Below are 13768 nucleotides of genomic sequence, written 5' to 3'. Positions count from 1 at the left end.
TCCTTCTGTGGGTGAAAAGACATACTGAACATCAGTCATGATCCCAAGGCATCCTGTAAACTCTTCTAGAAACGAGATGTAAAACGTGGATCTTGATCTGAAACAATAGATATAGGGACACCATGGAGTCGTACCACCTCCTGCACATAAAGTTCTGCCAGCCTATTCGAGGAGAAGCTGACTCTGATTGGAATGACGTGTGCAGTCTTCGTTAGCCAATCCACTATAACCCAAATAGCATTATGCCAATGCACAGCCGCAGGTAAACCCATCACAAAATCCATCAAGACGTGTTCCCACTTCCACTAAGGGATAACAAGTGGTTGAAGTGGTCCGGCCGGCCTCTGATGTTCTGCTTTGATCCGCAGACATGTGAAGAACTATTCTACAAAACGGGTGATCTCTCTTTTCATGTTGGACCACCAGAAAGATTCCCTCAAATCCCGGTATATTATCGAACTACCAGGATGTACAGTGTAAAGTGAACGATGTGCCTCCTCCAGAATGACCTGTTTAATCACGGCATCATTCGGTACACAAACCCTACTGCAAAATCTCAATATCCCATCGCCAGAGATATTGAAATCAAGCTTCATCCCCTTCTGAATTCCTTCCATAACTTCAACCAACTCAGGATCCTCTTTCTTCGCCACACGGATCCTCTCCTGCAAAGTCGGCTGTACCACCAAGCTAGCAAGGAGAGCCTAATGGTTTCCTTCTACCACCTCCAACCTCAACCTTTCAAGGTCCATACAAATCTAATGCTGAACCTCTACAGCTGAAATAGACGCATCCATAGACTTCCAACTCAGAGCATCGGCTATCACATTAGCCTTTCTTGGATGATAGCTAATAATACAGTCGTAGTCTTTAATCAACTCAAGCCACCTGCGTTGTCTCATGTTGAGTTCCTTCTCGGTGAAAAAGTATTTAAGACTTTTATTGTAACGACCCGACCCTTTATACGGACCTAGGTGTCACTCATTCATACAAAATACCTGTACCTGTTAAAGATACGTAAACAGCCCGCCCTAATCAGGGACATACGGGTATAAAGCATACATGATTATGATGTAAATGTCACGGAAAAACATAAACATCCATTGGGATTTTTATCAGTCTTATACTAGAGTTTGCTAATACATCCACAATTACATAAAACTAGACATAGAATAAATTCTTGTTATTACAACCCTCCAAAAAGGACTTTCATCTAGGTTTAATACAATATTCAAAATGCTTACGTAAGCTAACCAAAATAATCTCCCTAGTCCCTTTGTCTACTAGGACCGACGTACTGATGGACCTGAAAACAAAGGTTGTATAATAGGGTGAGAAACCTCTCAGTAAGGAAGAAAGAGTTACAACAGTGTGTGATTGCATATCTACATATTTTCATACAACTCATACATTTAAAACATTTGTTTATAATACTATATCGTATAACATTATTTTGCACATCCAACATTTAAATTATGCATATGATTATTAGAACACCACCAACTTGATATGACAATTTTCCTATTTACCCCGTGGCATGGGTTGTACACTGATTGCCTCCGACAGTGTCCTGGTCGTGCTGACAAAGCCAAACAATCTTTATAGTCCAACCGCCCCCTGGTTTATTTTTACCACTAGCTTACTAACTCCTCACAAGTCGACCATCTAATATACCCATACTGATTTTCTCATGTATGCTTGTACTGCCAGCATCGGTACCTAGCCCTAGGAGTTTATTTCAACCCCCGAACTGGAGTATCTTTCAACCCCTTTATTGAAGCTTTTTCAACTTCTTACGTTGGAGTATCTTTCAACCCCTATTACTGGAGTATCTTTCAACTCCTTTTGGTCACAAGTTGTGGTTCCAGTATTATATATATAATTTATAGAAAAATAGTAAACTGTGCAATTCCAGTATTTTTCACAAATTCATATCATCACATTGGGTTCAAACCGATGCCTTTCCACTCAGTTTACCTCTTTTTGCTTACTGATTCAGCTCGGTGTTTTACCGGCCTCCATTTATCACATTCTCAGTATAACAAATTGGAATTTCGTTCCTAGTATAACGATTTGGAACTTCGTTCCCATATTCTATATCAATAGTTTAGAAAATTCATACATTTCCATTTCAACATATATCACACAAGTTTAATCCAAAACCCGCTAAATGATAAAAGTCCAGTAAACATCATTTAAATGAATAAGTAAAGGATTCAAGCATCTCCTACTATAGTATAAATACAAATAAATGATTTTTGTAAAGTTTGAAGATTATATGCCAAAATCCTCGTTTTTACCAAAAACCGTAAAATCATAAAACCGACATTTCTATTCAGTAGAATTTAGCAAATAAGCAGCTAAATCATACATAATAACATAAACTAGTTATTTAGCAGTTTAGTTTTTTCAAAAATGTTGTTGTAATCAAATTCCCCTTACCTTACACTCGAAACGAAACTTCATACGAATACGGTCCAAATCGACAACTCGGGATCCTAGAAACCTAAAATCACATAACATAACCTTACTATATTTTCTACTAGTATCCAAATATCTAATCAAAACTAAGATCAGATCCCTACCTCGATTTTTGGGAAAACTCAAAAATCTCCGAAACGACGATCTGATCTGCTAAAATTGTAAAGTTTCTTCTTCTGATCCACGCAGTACCCTCTGTTATTGGAAACAGATGACGAACGGCAAAGAATCGTAGAGAGAGAGAGAGAGAGAGAGAGAAAAGAGAGAGAGAGAGAGAGAGAGAGAGAGAGAGAGAGAGAGAGAGAGAGAGAGAGAGAGAGAGAAAGAAAGAGAGAGAGAAAGAGCTTTTGGGAGCAAACTTAGCTTCTAAGCAACTTACATGGATATTTATAGGGCCTTTGATGAGGTCCAATTCATCAACAAGGCGGTGTCTTCATCGACCAATCCGCCACACATTTCGTCGACGAGGATTTCCCGAGAACCTCACAAAACCCCTCGATATTCCCTCGTTGACGAGGCTCTAAAATTCGTTGATGGTGAACTATAGGGACCTCGTCGACGAACCCTGCTTATTTAAAGGTTCGGGTCTCTACATTTATGGTCGGTAAAAATCTCACACCTTTCACCGTACAAGTAGTGCCTCCAAATTCTCATTGCAAACCCTACCGCTGCTAATTCCAAATCATGCGTCAGGTAGTTCTTCTCGTATTCTTTGAGTTGACGAGAAGCGTAAGCAACTACTTTGCCATGTTGCATTAGAACACAGCCAAGACCCTTTTTCGAAGCATCACTACACATAACCCGTCACCGTTTTTGCTCCTAAAAACTCAGCTCGCACTCATCCGTCCAATCAAACCTCATGTTCTTCCACATGAGCTTTGTCAAAGGACCTACTAAACTAGAGAACCCTTCCACAAATCAACGGTAGTAACCTGCAAGACCCAGAAAACTTTTGACGTCTTCAACACTCTTCGATCTCGTCCAGTCCACTACTGCTTCTATCTTACTCGGGTCCACTGATATACTTTCTTTAGACACTACGTGCCCCAGAAATGTAATCTGTTCCAGCCAGAACTCGCACTTCTTTAGCTTAGCATACAACCTCTTATCCCTAAGCATTTGCAATACCAATCTCAAATGAACTTCATGCTCTGCAGCACTCCTAGAATACACTAGGATATCATCAATAAATACCACGAAGAACTGGTCTAGATATTCATGAAAGACCCTGTTCATCAAATCCATAAAGGCTGCAGGTGCATTAGTCAAACCAAAAGGCCTGACCATAAATTTAAAATGGACATACCAAGTTCGAAATGTGGTTTTCGAGACGTCCTTCGCTTTCACCTTTAGTTGGTGATACCCATACCGTAGGTCGATCTTGGAGAAGACCTGCGTGCCCTGAAGTTGATCAAACAAATCATCAATTTTGGGTAGCGGACACTTGTTCTTTATCGTCACCTCATTCAGTTCTCGATAGTCGATGCACATCCTCATTGACCCATCCTTCTTCTTCACAACTAATACCAGTGCTCCCCAAGGAGAAATACTAGGCTGAATGTACCCCTTGTCAAGCAGCTCTTAAAGTTGTTCTTTCAATGCTCTTAGCTCAGTTGGAGCCATACGATATGGAGCTTTCGATATAGGCACTGTACCTGGAACTAATTCTATGGCAAATTTCACTTCACGGTCTAGAGGTAAACCTGGCAAGTCCTCTAGAAATACGACAAGGAACTCGCGCACTACCGCGATCATCTCCAGATCCTGTTCCTCTACTAACATAACTGGATGACAACCAGTCCATCCCAAAGATGACATCAAAGCCAAGCATGTCATACACCACAAGGTCAATTGGTAGTATCCTCCCTTGTATTTCAATCAGAAAGTCACGGACTACACTGCTACACTCGACTACAAACCCGGATAGTGTAGCTACTACCAGTTCATAATCTAACTGTTGCACCTCAAACCCACACAATTTCACAAATCCACAAGAAATAAAAGAATGTGTTGCCTCAGAATCAAATAATACAACAGATTTATGAGAAAGCATGTAAATAATACCTGTGACAACATCGCTCGCGTTCTCAGTGTCAGCTGGAGTTAGAGAATACACCCTTGCCTAGGTCATACCCCTTTGCTGACCACCACATTGTGCCTGATTATTACCCCTGTATAGCTGCTGTGAGGTTCCACTATTCCTTTGCATCTGACAGTATCTTATCTGATGTCCTTGCCTACCACACCGTATACAAGCCCCCATAGACAACCAACACTGCCCTTGGTGTATCTTACCACATAAAGAGCAACGTTGAACATGTGCATTATTCTGCGACGTACCACCATTGTTCTTCTTCCACTTACCCTATCCTACCCCAGACAAAGAATTAGGAGGAGCTGGCATTTTCTTTATGACCTGAACCTCTGTATCCTCTAGAAAACACTCTTCTGCTACCGTGGCTTTATCAACCAACATAGCAAAGTTCTGCAACTGCAAGATCACTGTCTCCTTATGGATCTCACTCCTCAGAACCCTCTAAAACTTCCAGGCCTTCTTCGCTTCATCCGGTATCACGAATGGAGCAAATCAGGACAACTCCTGGAATTTGGCATCGTACTGCTGCACTGTCAGTGATTATTGCGTCAAATTCATGAATTCCTCCATCTTCGCGTTTCTAACTGTGGCCAAAAAATAACATTCAAAGAAGAGCTCTTTGAATCAGGCCCACATCAACGCTATTGGTATTGGTCGGTACTCTTCCATCTGCTTTACAGACACCCACCATCTTTTACCCTCCCTTGCCAACTTGAATGTGGCGAAGGTGACTTTCTGCCTCTCAGTGCAGTTCAACACGTCTAGGATTTTCTCTATCTCCTGGATCCAATTCTCAGCATGAACTGGATCTACACTACCCACAAAATTCAAGGCCTTCAACCTGGTGAACTGCTCAATAGAGCAACCCAACTCAGTCGTAGAATAATCCTACCCCCTATTCATCCACACTACCTCAGCCATAAGTTGTTGTGTGAAGTCACGCAACACACTAGTGGAATCATTACCGGCCTCAGGGCCGGCACCCTCACTACTACTGCTTCCCATGTTGGCAGTGATATCCCTGGATTCCATCCTAAAAACAATTACGAGAATTCATTAGAAATTTAATAGCCTAAGAATCGACAGATACTATCATGTTATAGACTCAATCCCTTAAATTCATATCCCCAATATTGACGTACTTCATTAATTTGACATTATCATTCGAACTCGAATTCCACCGTTCTACTTGGAAACAAAACAGTCAATGGATTATCGTGATTTTCTTGAACCTTTCGATTGATCCAGAAAAACACAAATTCTATCAATGGATTTATGTCTCTAGGTATATAAAGAAAAACTCAAGGTCTTATCCATGTACTATACTCTGGTATATTCTAAACTATCACAACTAGCAAATCCTAAGTTCTGCACATATCCCTAACCAGGCAGCATGAATCAAATCATACTTTCGACTGGCTATGGCTCTAATACCAACTTTAACGACCCAATCCTTTATACGAACCAGCACCGTTAACCCAAATACCAAATACTTGTACCTATTCAAGATACATAAACAACCCACCCTAAATAGGGACATACGGGTATAAACCAAGTATATTTTTAATGTACATGTCGCAGAAAAACATAAACATTCATTGGGATTTCCACTAGACTTATACCAGAGCTTACTATTACATCCTTAAGTACATAAATTCAGACATAGAATAAATCCTGTTATTACAATCCTCCAAAAAGGACCTTCATCTAATTTTAATACACAATTTGAACGCTTACGTAAGCTAAACCAAAATACAATCTCCACAGTCCCTTTAGCCACTAGGACCGATTTACTGATGGACCTGAAAACAAAGGTTGTATAATAGGGTGAGACAGCTCTCAGTAAGGAAGAAAGTGTTACAGCAGTGTGTGATTGCATATTTGCACATTTTCATACAAACTCATATGTTTGAATATTTGTTTATAATACTGTATCATATAACATTTAATTGCACATCAAGTATTTCAATCATGCATATGATTATTAGAACACCTCCATCTTGATATGACAATTTCCCTGTTTACCCTGTGGCACGGGTTGTGCATTGATTACCTCCGACAGTGTCTTATTCGTGCAGCCAAAGCTGAGCATCTTTTATAGTCCAATCGCCCCCTGGTTTATTTTTACCAGCAGCTTACTAACTCCTCGTTGGTCAACCATCTAACGTACCCATAATGATTTCTCATGTATGGTTGCACTGTACTGCCAGCATCGATACCTAGCCCTAGGAGTTTATTTCAACCCCCGAACTAGAGTATCTTTCAACCCCTTTTACCGAAATTTCTTTCAACTTATTTTGGTCACAAGCTATGGTTCCAGTATCATATATATAATTTATACAAAAATATAGTAACCTGTGTAATTCTAGTATTTTCACAATTTCAAAAAATCACATTAGGTTCAAACTGGTGCTTATCCACTCAGTTTATCCCTTTTTGTTTACTAATACAGCTCAGTGTATCACCGGCCTCTGTTTTCCACATTCTCAGTATAAAAAATTAGAACTTCATTCCCATAATCTATATCAATAGCATAGAAAATTTATACATTTTCTTTTCAACATATATCACACGAGTTTAGTCCAAAAATCCGCTAAATGATATAAATCCAGTAAACATCATTTAAAAGGAAAAGTAAAGGATTCAAGCATCTTCTATACAATATAAACACCAATAAGTGATTTTTGTAAGATTTGGGGATCATACACCAAAATCCTCGTTTTTACCAAAAATAAAAAAATCATAAAATCAGCATTTCTACTTGGTAGAATTGAGCAAATAAGTAGTTAAATTATACATATAAGTATAAACTAGCTTTTTAATGGTTTAGTTTTCCAAAAATGTTGTTGCAATCAATTTCCCCTTACCTTAAACTCGAAATGAAACTTCGTATAAAACTGATCCAAATCGACAACCCGCGATCCTAGAAACATAAAACCACAGAACATAACCTTATTATAATTTTGACTACTATCCAAATATTCAATCAAAACTGAAATCAGATCCTTACCTCGATTTTTGGGAAAACCCAAAAATCTCTGAAACTACAATCTGATCTACTGAAATTGTAGAGTTTCCTCTTTTGATCCACGCAGTACCCTTCGTTTTTGGAAACGGACGACGAACGACGAAGAATCATAGAGAGAGAGAGAGAGAGAGAGAAATTTCGTTGCTAGAGAGAGAGTTTTTGGGAAGAAACTTAGCTTCTAAGCAAACAAAATGGATATTTATAGGGCCTTTGACCAAGTCCAACTCGTCAACGAGGCCATGTCTTCGTCGACGAATCCACCACATAGCTCATTGACAAAGCCATCCCTTCGTTGCCGAGCCCAAGTTCCGAATATTTCTCTAACTCGCTCAGTATTTACTTGTCGACGAAGCTTTAAATTTCATCAACGAGGCTCTGAAGGATTTTGTCAATGAACGTCACTCCTTCGTCGACGCACCCAACTTATACGGGTTTGGGTCTCTACAATCCCTCTAGCTGCTGTGGCTCAACTTCCTCTACGAGCCACCTGAAACTTCCACTGCTGCTCCAGCCACTTGCTACCATCCTCTAGCCCTCTTGACTACTGCTTAGAAGAATGGTGATCAAGGCCAGGCACTACCCAGCTGAGAGCCACTGCTGCTGCTTGTCCCGACAGAGAAGCCAACCTGAGACCTATCGCCTGCCTTCCTTTGCTGCTGTAACCTAAAGGAACCTCTCAGCTGCTATCAACCATTGCTACTCCAGAAGCTGCTGCAATAGAGCCACAGCTACTCCGTGAACTCCTCCACCACCAACCACGGCCTTCTATCTCTCTCTCTTTCTTTTTTCTTTTTTTTCTCTCTTTATTTCCTTCTTTTTTGTTTCTTTAAGTTGTGGTTTTATTCTTGTTTGAATAGTTAGTTGAATGTTGAGTTTTAAATTGAGTTCAGTTAAAATAATGATTTTTTTTTATTTTGTGAACTTTTGTTTAAATGATATTATTATTAGAGTTTATTTATTTTTTTCTTAGTTAAATTTAGTATTAGATTTAAATATTACTTGAGTTATTTTTTTCTGATTAAAGTTCAATTTAGTTCTTAAAAATATATATATATATATATATATATATATATATATAAGGAATAAAATAAAAAAAGAAAAAAAATTGTTTTTTTTTTAGAATTTGAATTAGTTGTTCTCTTTAAGATTTAATTTTTGTTGAAGCTCGATTTAGTTTAAGGTTAGTCTTATTGAAGTTCTCATTTTTATCATGTTCAGTTATCATTTAAGTTGTTAAAGCGTTAAATTTTATTGAGTTCTTGTTTGCATTTTAGTTTGATTTTGATTCAAGTTCTTAATTTTGTTAAAGGTTCATTTTTTATCGTTCGCGTTTGTGTTCGATTGAATTTCTTAATTGCATGCTTAAGTTTGTGCATTAAATTTATTGTCTTTAGTTATTATTTCGGAGTTAAATGCATGTTTCAATGTCTATCTGAGTAGACGTAGGATTTTCGTTTCTTGTTATTTAATTTAGCGTGTGTTAGGGTTTTAGAGTTTAAATTGCATGCTTGTTTAATTTGTCAAAAGAAATCTCAAACAAATCCAGAAAACCCTGAATCTGAAATGAGTTTAGTGACTTTTTATTTTCGATTGAAAAAAAATTAAAATTTTAGAATAAACCGCATTCCCTGGGGAGACGATCTGACCTTTGGGCTAAATATTACACAACGTAACTCCTATACTTGGGATAGTTTTCGAGCTACTTATTTTTTGAGTGAGTCACTCGGGATGGGCAAATGAAAAATGATATGATATTTTCATGAAAAGGGATGATGGAGTCGCCACTAATCTTTTAAAGTGTGGTTAGAACACATGATTAAGACCCAATTAAGGGTAGAATCGATCTACGTATACCAAAGCAGGTTTCAGGAGTTCGATTATGTGAGTGGAAGGTACGAGCACCCCCTACACAGTCATTCTACGAGCGATACCTAATTAATTAAGAATTATCCCTAATTAAATTTAACAGTCTTCTATCTTACTCCTTTTGAAAAATTACAAAATTATAATGTACATGCAACAGATATTCACAAGATATATTTAATACAAATATACCCTAAGAACTAAAGTACGTAAGGGCTACAAAGCCACACCCCTTTTTGAAATCATAGGGATAAAAATCGAGAAAATATTTTTTGAAAATAATTCCCAAATTTATTTCAAAATTTATAGAATTTTTTTTAAATATTTTACCATATTTTCAACAAATATCTAGGAGATTTTGGATAATAAACATAATAATATAAACATAACAAAAAAATTAAAATAATAATAAGCTAAAATATTAGAATACCGCAATACATACTAATCAATATATATATAATACAAACTAAAATTCTAAAAATAGCACAATTGTAGAGACTCGGAAGAACGAAAATAATAAAAATAATACAGAAAAAGGGAAATCAGTTTGGTGCAAAACCAAACCGTCGACGGTTTGGTGAGCTTTGAGAGAATCGTTGACAGTTTTGAGTTATTGAAGCCCTGAAAGGATAAAGCGGTAAAAAATCAATTTGGTTAAAAACCAAATCGTCAACGGTTTCCCCTAGGATAGTAGCTTATAAATAGGGTTTAAGCTCACTTTGTAGGAAAAAATTTAAAACTCTTCTCTCTCTCTAAGGGCTGGGGTAGACTCTCTCTCTCTCTCTCTCTCTCTCTCTCTCTCTCTCTCCCTCTCTCTCTCTTCATTTTCCCTCCAATCTTCAGCCGAAATCATGATCAAACATCATTTCTATGTCCTAGCAGCGATCCTCATCATTTTAACTGGAGCAGATTCGTAGTTTGGGGATACTAGGCACCACTCCAAAGTTAGGGTAAGGAAGATAAATTATATCAATTGTTTTTAAAATTTAACTAGTTATTGGGAGCATGTGGGCCTAAGAATATTAATATGGTTATCATCCCGAAGTTGATCTGATTAAACTAAGGTATATGAATATTGGGTATTGTGTGAATGCCACAGGTACTGTTTTAGGATCCCTATAGGGATTTCTCCAAGAATCAGATAAGGGGGTAGATTATGCCTGTTATTTTTTGGAAATTTACCAGTTAAAATGTAGTATTTGATTACAGAATTTATATGTATAATTTTCTAGATAAGCAGGTATATGGAAATGGTGTTTATAAATTAATGTGTATTTTTGGTAAATCAGGTGTTTGATTTGAGTAAACCCTAGAAGTTGATTTAATATTATTTTTCAGCAAACTATATTTCTCCTAGGTAGATAGTAGATTATAGAGTAATACTCAATTGTGTGGCATGAGTATGAATATTTCACAGAATATATATAAGCAAGCCAGATTATTTTATGATTACTTAGAAACAATACGGCTTAATAATGATTTTTAGAAGATGTTATAAGCATTACTAAAACAATGATATTGTTTAGTATAATGTGATAGTTCAGCCGGCCCAGTGCCATGACAATTCAAACAACCCAGTTCCGTGACAGTTCACCAAGCCCAGTGTCGTGACAGTTCAACCTGCCGAGTGCTGTAACAGTTCAGCCGGCCTTGTGTCGTTATAATTCAGCAGGCCTAGTGTCATGATAGTTCAATCGGCTTTAGGCCATGATCAATTATTATATAACAGTTTATTCAAAAATTATGATATAACAGTTTATTCAAAAATTATGATATGACAGTTTATCGAGAAATTATTATATAATAGTTTTAAAGCAGAAATATGAAAACGAGATATGTTACAGTTATATTATGTATTATATGGTAATAGAACCCTAATGGATTAGTTTAGATTCATAGCACAGTACCCTAGCTATTATTTCATATTAGTGCCACCACACATCTCAGATAAAGCGTTGGTGTATGGTAGACGATTGGGCCATTTAAGAGTAGTATATCCCTTCTAGTAGTCCGGACCAGGTTGGGGTCGCCAATCATGCTTATAGACGAGTCAGTTTTGTCTTAGCATGGTAGGCCAGCCATTGCTAAGTCTCGCCTACAGGCTGCACAACCCAATCATATGGGAGTAATACATGAAATCAGCTAGCTATTTCCATCTAGGGGAAAATTCTAGTATTATATAGATATAGCAAACGATTTACATGTATATATAAACTTATTATGCCACACTAAGCTTATGTTGAGAATATGATTTTACTAGACTTATATAAGTATGAGTATAGAATTACATGATTTATAAGTTGCAGTTAATTATGTTACAGTTAATTACTCACAGAATATGTTTATAACACACTAGAACTCATGTTCCCACACACTGATGATAATCTATCCCATCTTACTGAGAGGTGTCTCACTCAAGAATTTAAACATTTCAGGAAACCTAGATAGCCATGTGGAGCGCACTCAGAGGTAGGGGAGACCTTAGTACTATAATATCAGGGTAAGTATTTTGAGTCGGGAGATATGTTCGTGGAATCCCTAGGATATTTTATGGATTTTTTGGGACGTGTATGTACATTTATGGAAACAGTAGAACTCTGGTATTGTATGTGAGGTTCAGGTACATTATGTTTTCCCCTACATGAATAGTATGTATTTAAGGATAGGAATGCCCCCGGTACCTCACTTTGGGTCCGGGTTGACATTGTAGATATTATTATTATTGGTTTGGGAGCATATTCATAGCAATATATTTTTTGGATCGTTACAGTTTGGTATCAGAGCATATTATTATAGATATAGCAGTATAAAATTTTCAGGTCGCTACAACAATACAAAATACTAGATATAAATACATAATATTAATTAAGATTCTAAATAGACCACCGTACTATTAAACTAAATATATAACATGAGCTAAAATACCAAACATACCAATAATATTATAATATAAAATATATAATATAGACTAAGATAATGAACATACCATAATATTAAAATACTACATCTACATTATAAAATAAAATACTTAAACATACCGTAATACATTTAATAATAAAAATAATAAATATCTAATAACAAATTACCATAATACCATATATACTAAGATACTAAAAATACTATAACAAGTGATACCACAAATGAGAATCTGGATGAGTTGAAGATAAAATCAAACGAGCAACCCATGTCCTTTTAAATAGAATGCTTGAAGAGAAAGACTGTCACTGGTAGTCTAATATTAGTGATGGTTTTTACAACTGTCACTAATAATGCATTTGTTGATGGGGAAAAAAGTTTAATAGGTTACCAAGTATAAAGGACTCATCTCTGCATAGTCTCACCGAGAAGAAATTATCCTCTTGCTTGACCATTATAAGTCAACTCAAGATTCCCCAACGAGGTGCATTATTAGTGTTGGTTTGACAAACCAATATAGTGGATTATTAGTGACGATTTTCTTTAACCATTACTAAAAGTGTAAGTATTAGTTATGGTTTTTTAAAATTGTCTCTAATAATACACATTAACGAAAGAACAATTTGTATTTTATTGGTTGAGTTTAGACCATGAGGTATGGTCTTTCATTACGTGCTTGGGTACTTGTGAGCTAGTTGATATAGGTTGTGTAGCGAAGTATCTGCCACATCGGGTGGCAGTACAATACAGAATGGATCAATAACTTCTGCGCAAGGTTGACTTCTTGCCTATCCCACAAAGACCATTCCAAGTAGGGGTTTCGAATAGGTACTACAACTGGTGGAAAAGTCATATGTTGACTCTAGCAAATTGTAATGAAGTATCTGTTTATGAAGATGAATAATCCTAAGACTTCACAACCTGATCAAGCAAGAATGCATAGGGAAGGTTGCGATTCCTTTGCATCGAGGAATCCTAGCAATCGTAGTCAAGGACCTTCCAAAATCCAAGTAGAGATGATAAGTGAATGGAGCAATGAAGAGGAAGATGAACCTCTGGATACGGAGGTTCAACCCAATGATGCAAGTGAAAATAACGTCAAATCAAAAGTGGAACCAAATGGTTCCACCTGAAAAGGGTGAAAGCAGTTGCCATGACCCAGCCGCATGAAGGAGTACTCTAAAACCGTCACCATGGTGTAATGATAAGTTGTCTTGAGAAGTAGTAGCACCGGTGTTGCACTGGCCTATTAAGGAAGAAACCATAATATTACTTACCTCTAAAATCCTTCATAGGGCCTAGTTTGAGACTTTGATCCTTCTTTTGGCTTTGATCATCATCTTCTAATTTCATATGATGATGATCAAATGTTGGGTAGTTCCTCT

The sequence above is a fragment of the Malania oleifera genome, chromosome 5, assembly GCF_029873635.1.
Source record: "Malania oleifera isolate guangnan ecotype guangnan chromosome 5, ASM2987363v1, whole genome shotgun sequence".
Lineage (NCBI taxonomy): Eukaryota > Viridiplantae > Streptophyta > Magnoliopsida > Santalales > Ximeniaceae > Malania > Malania oleifera.
The sequence above is the reverse complement of the archived record's forward strand: the minus strand, read 5'-3'. Positions refer to the sequence as shown.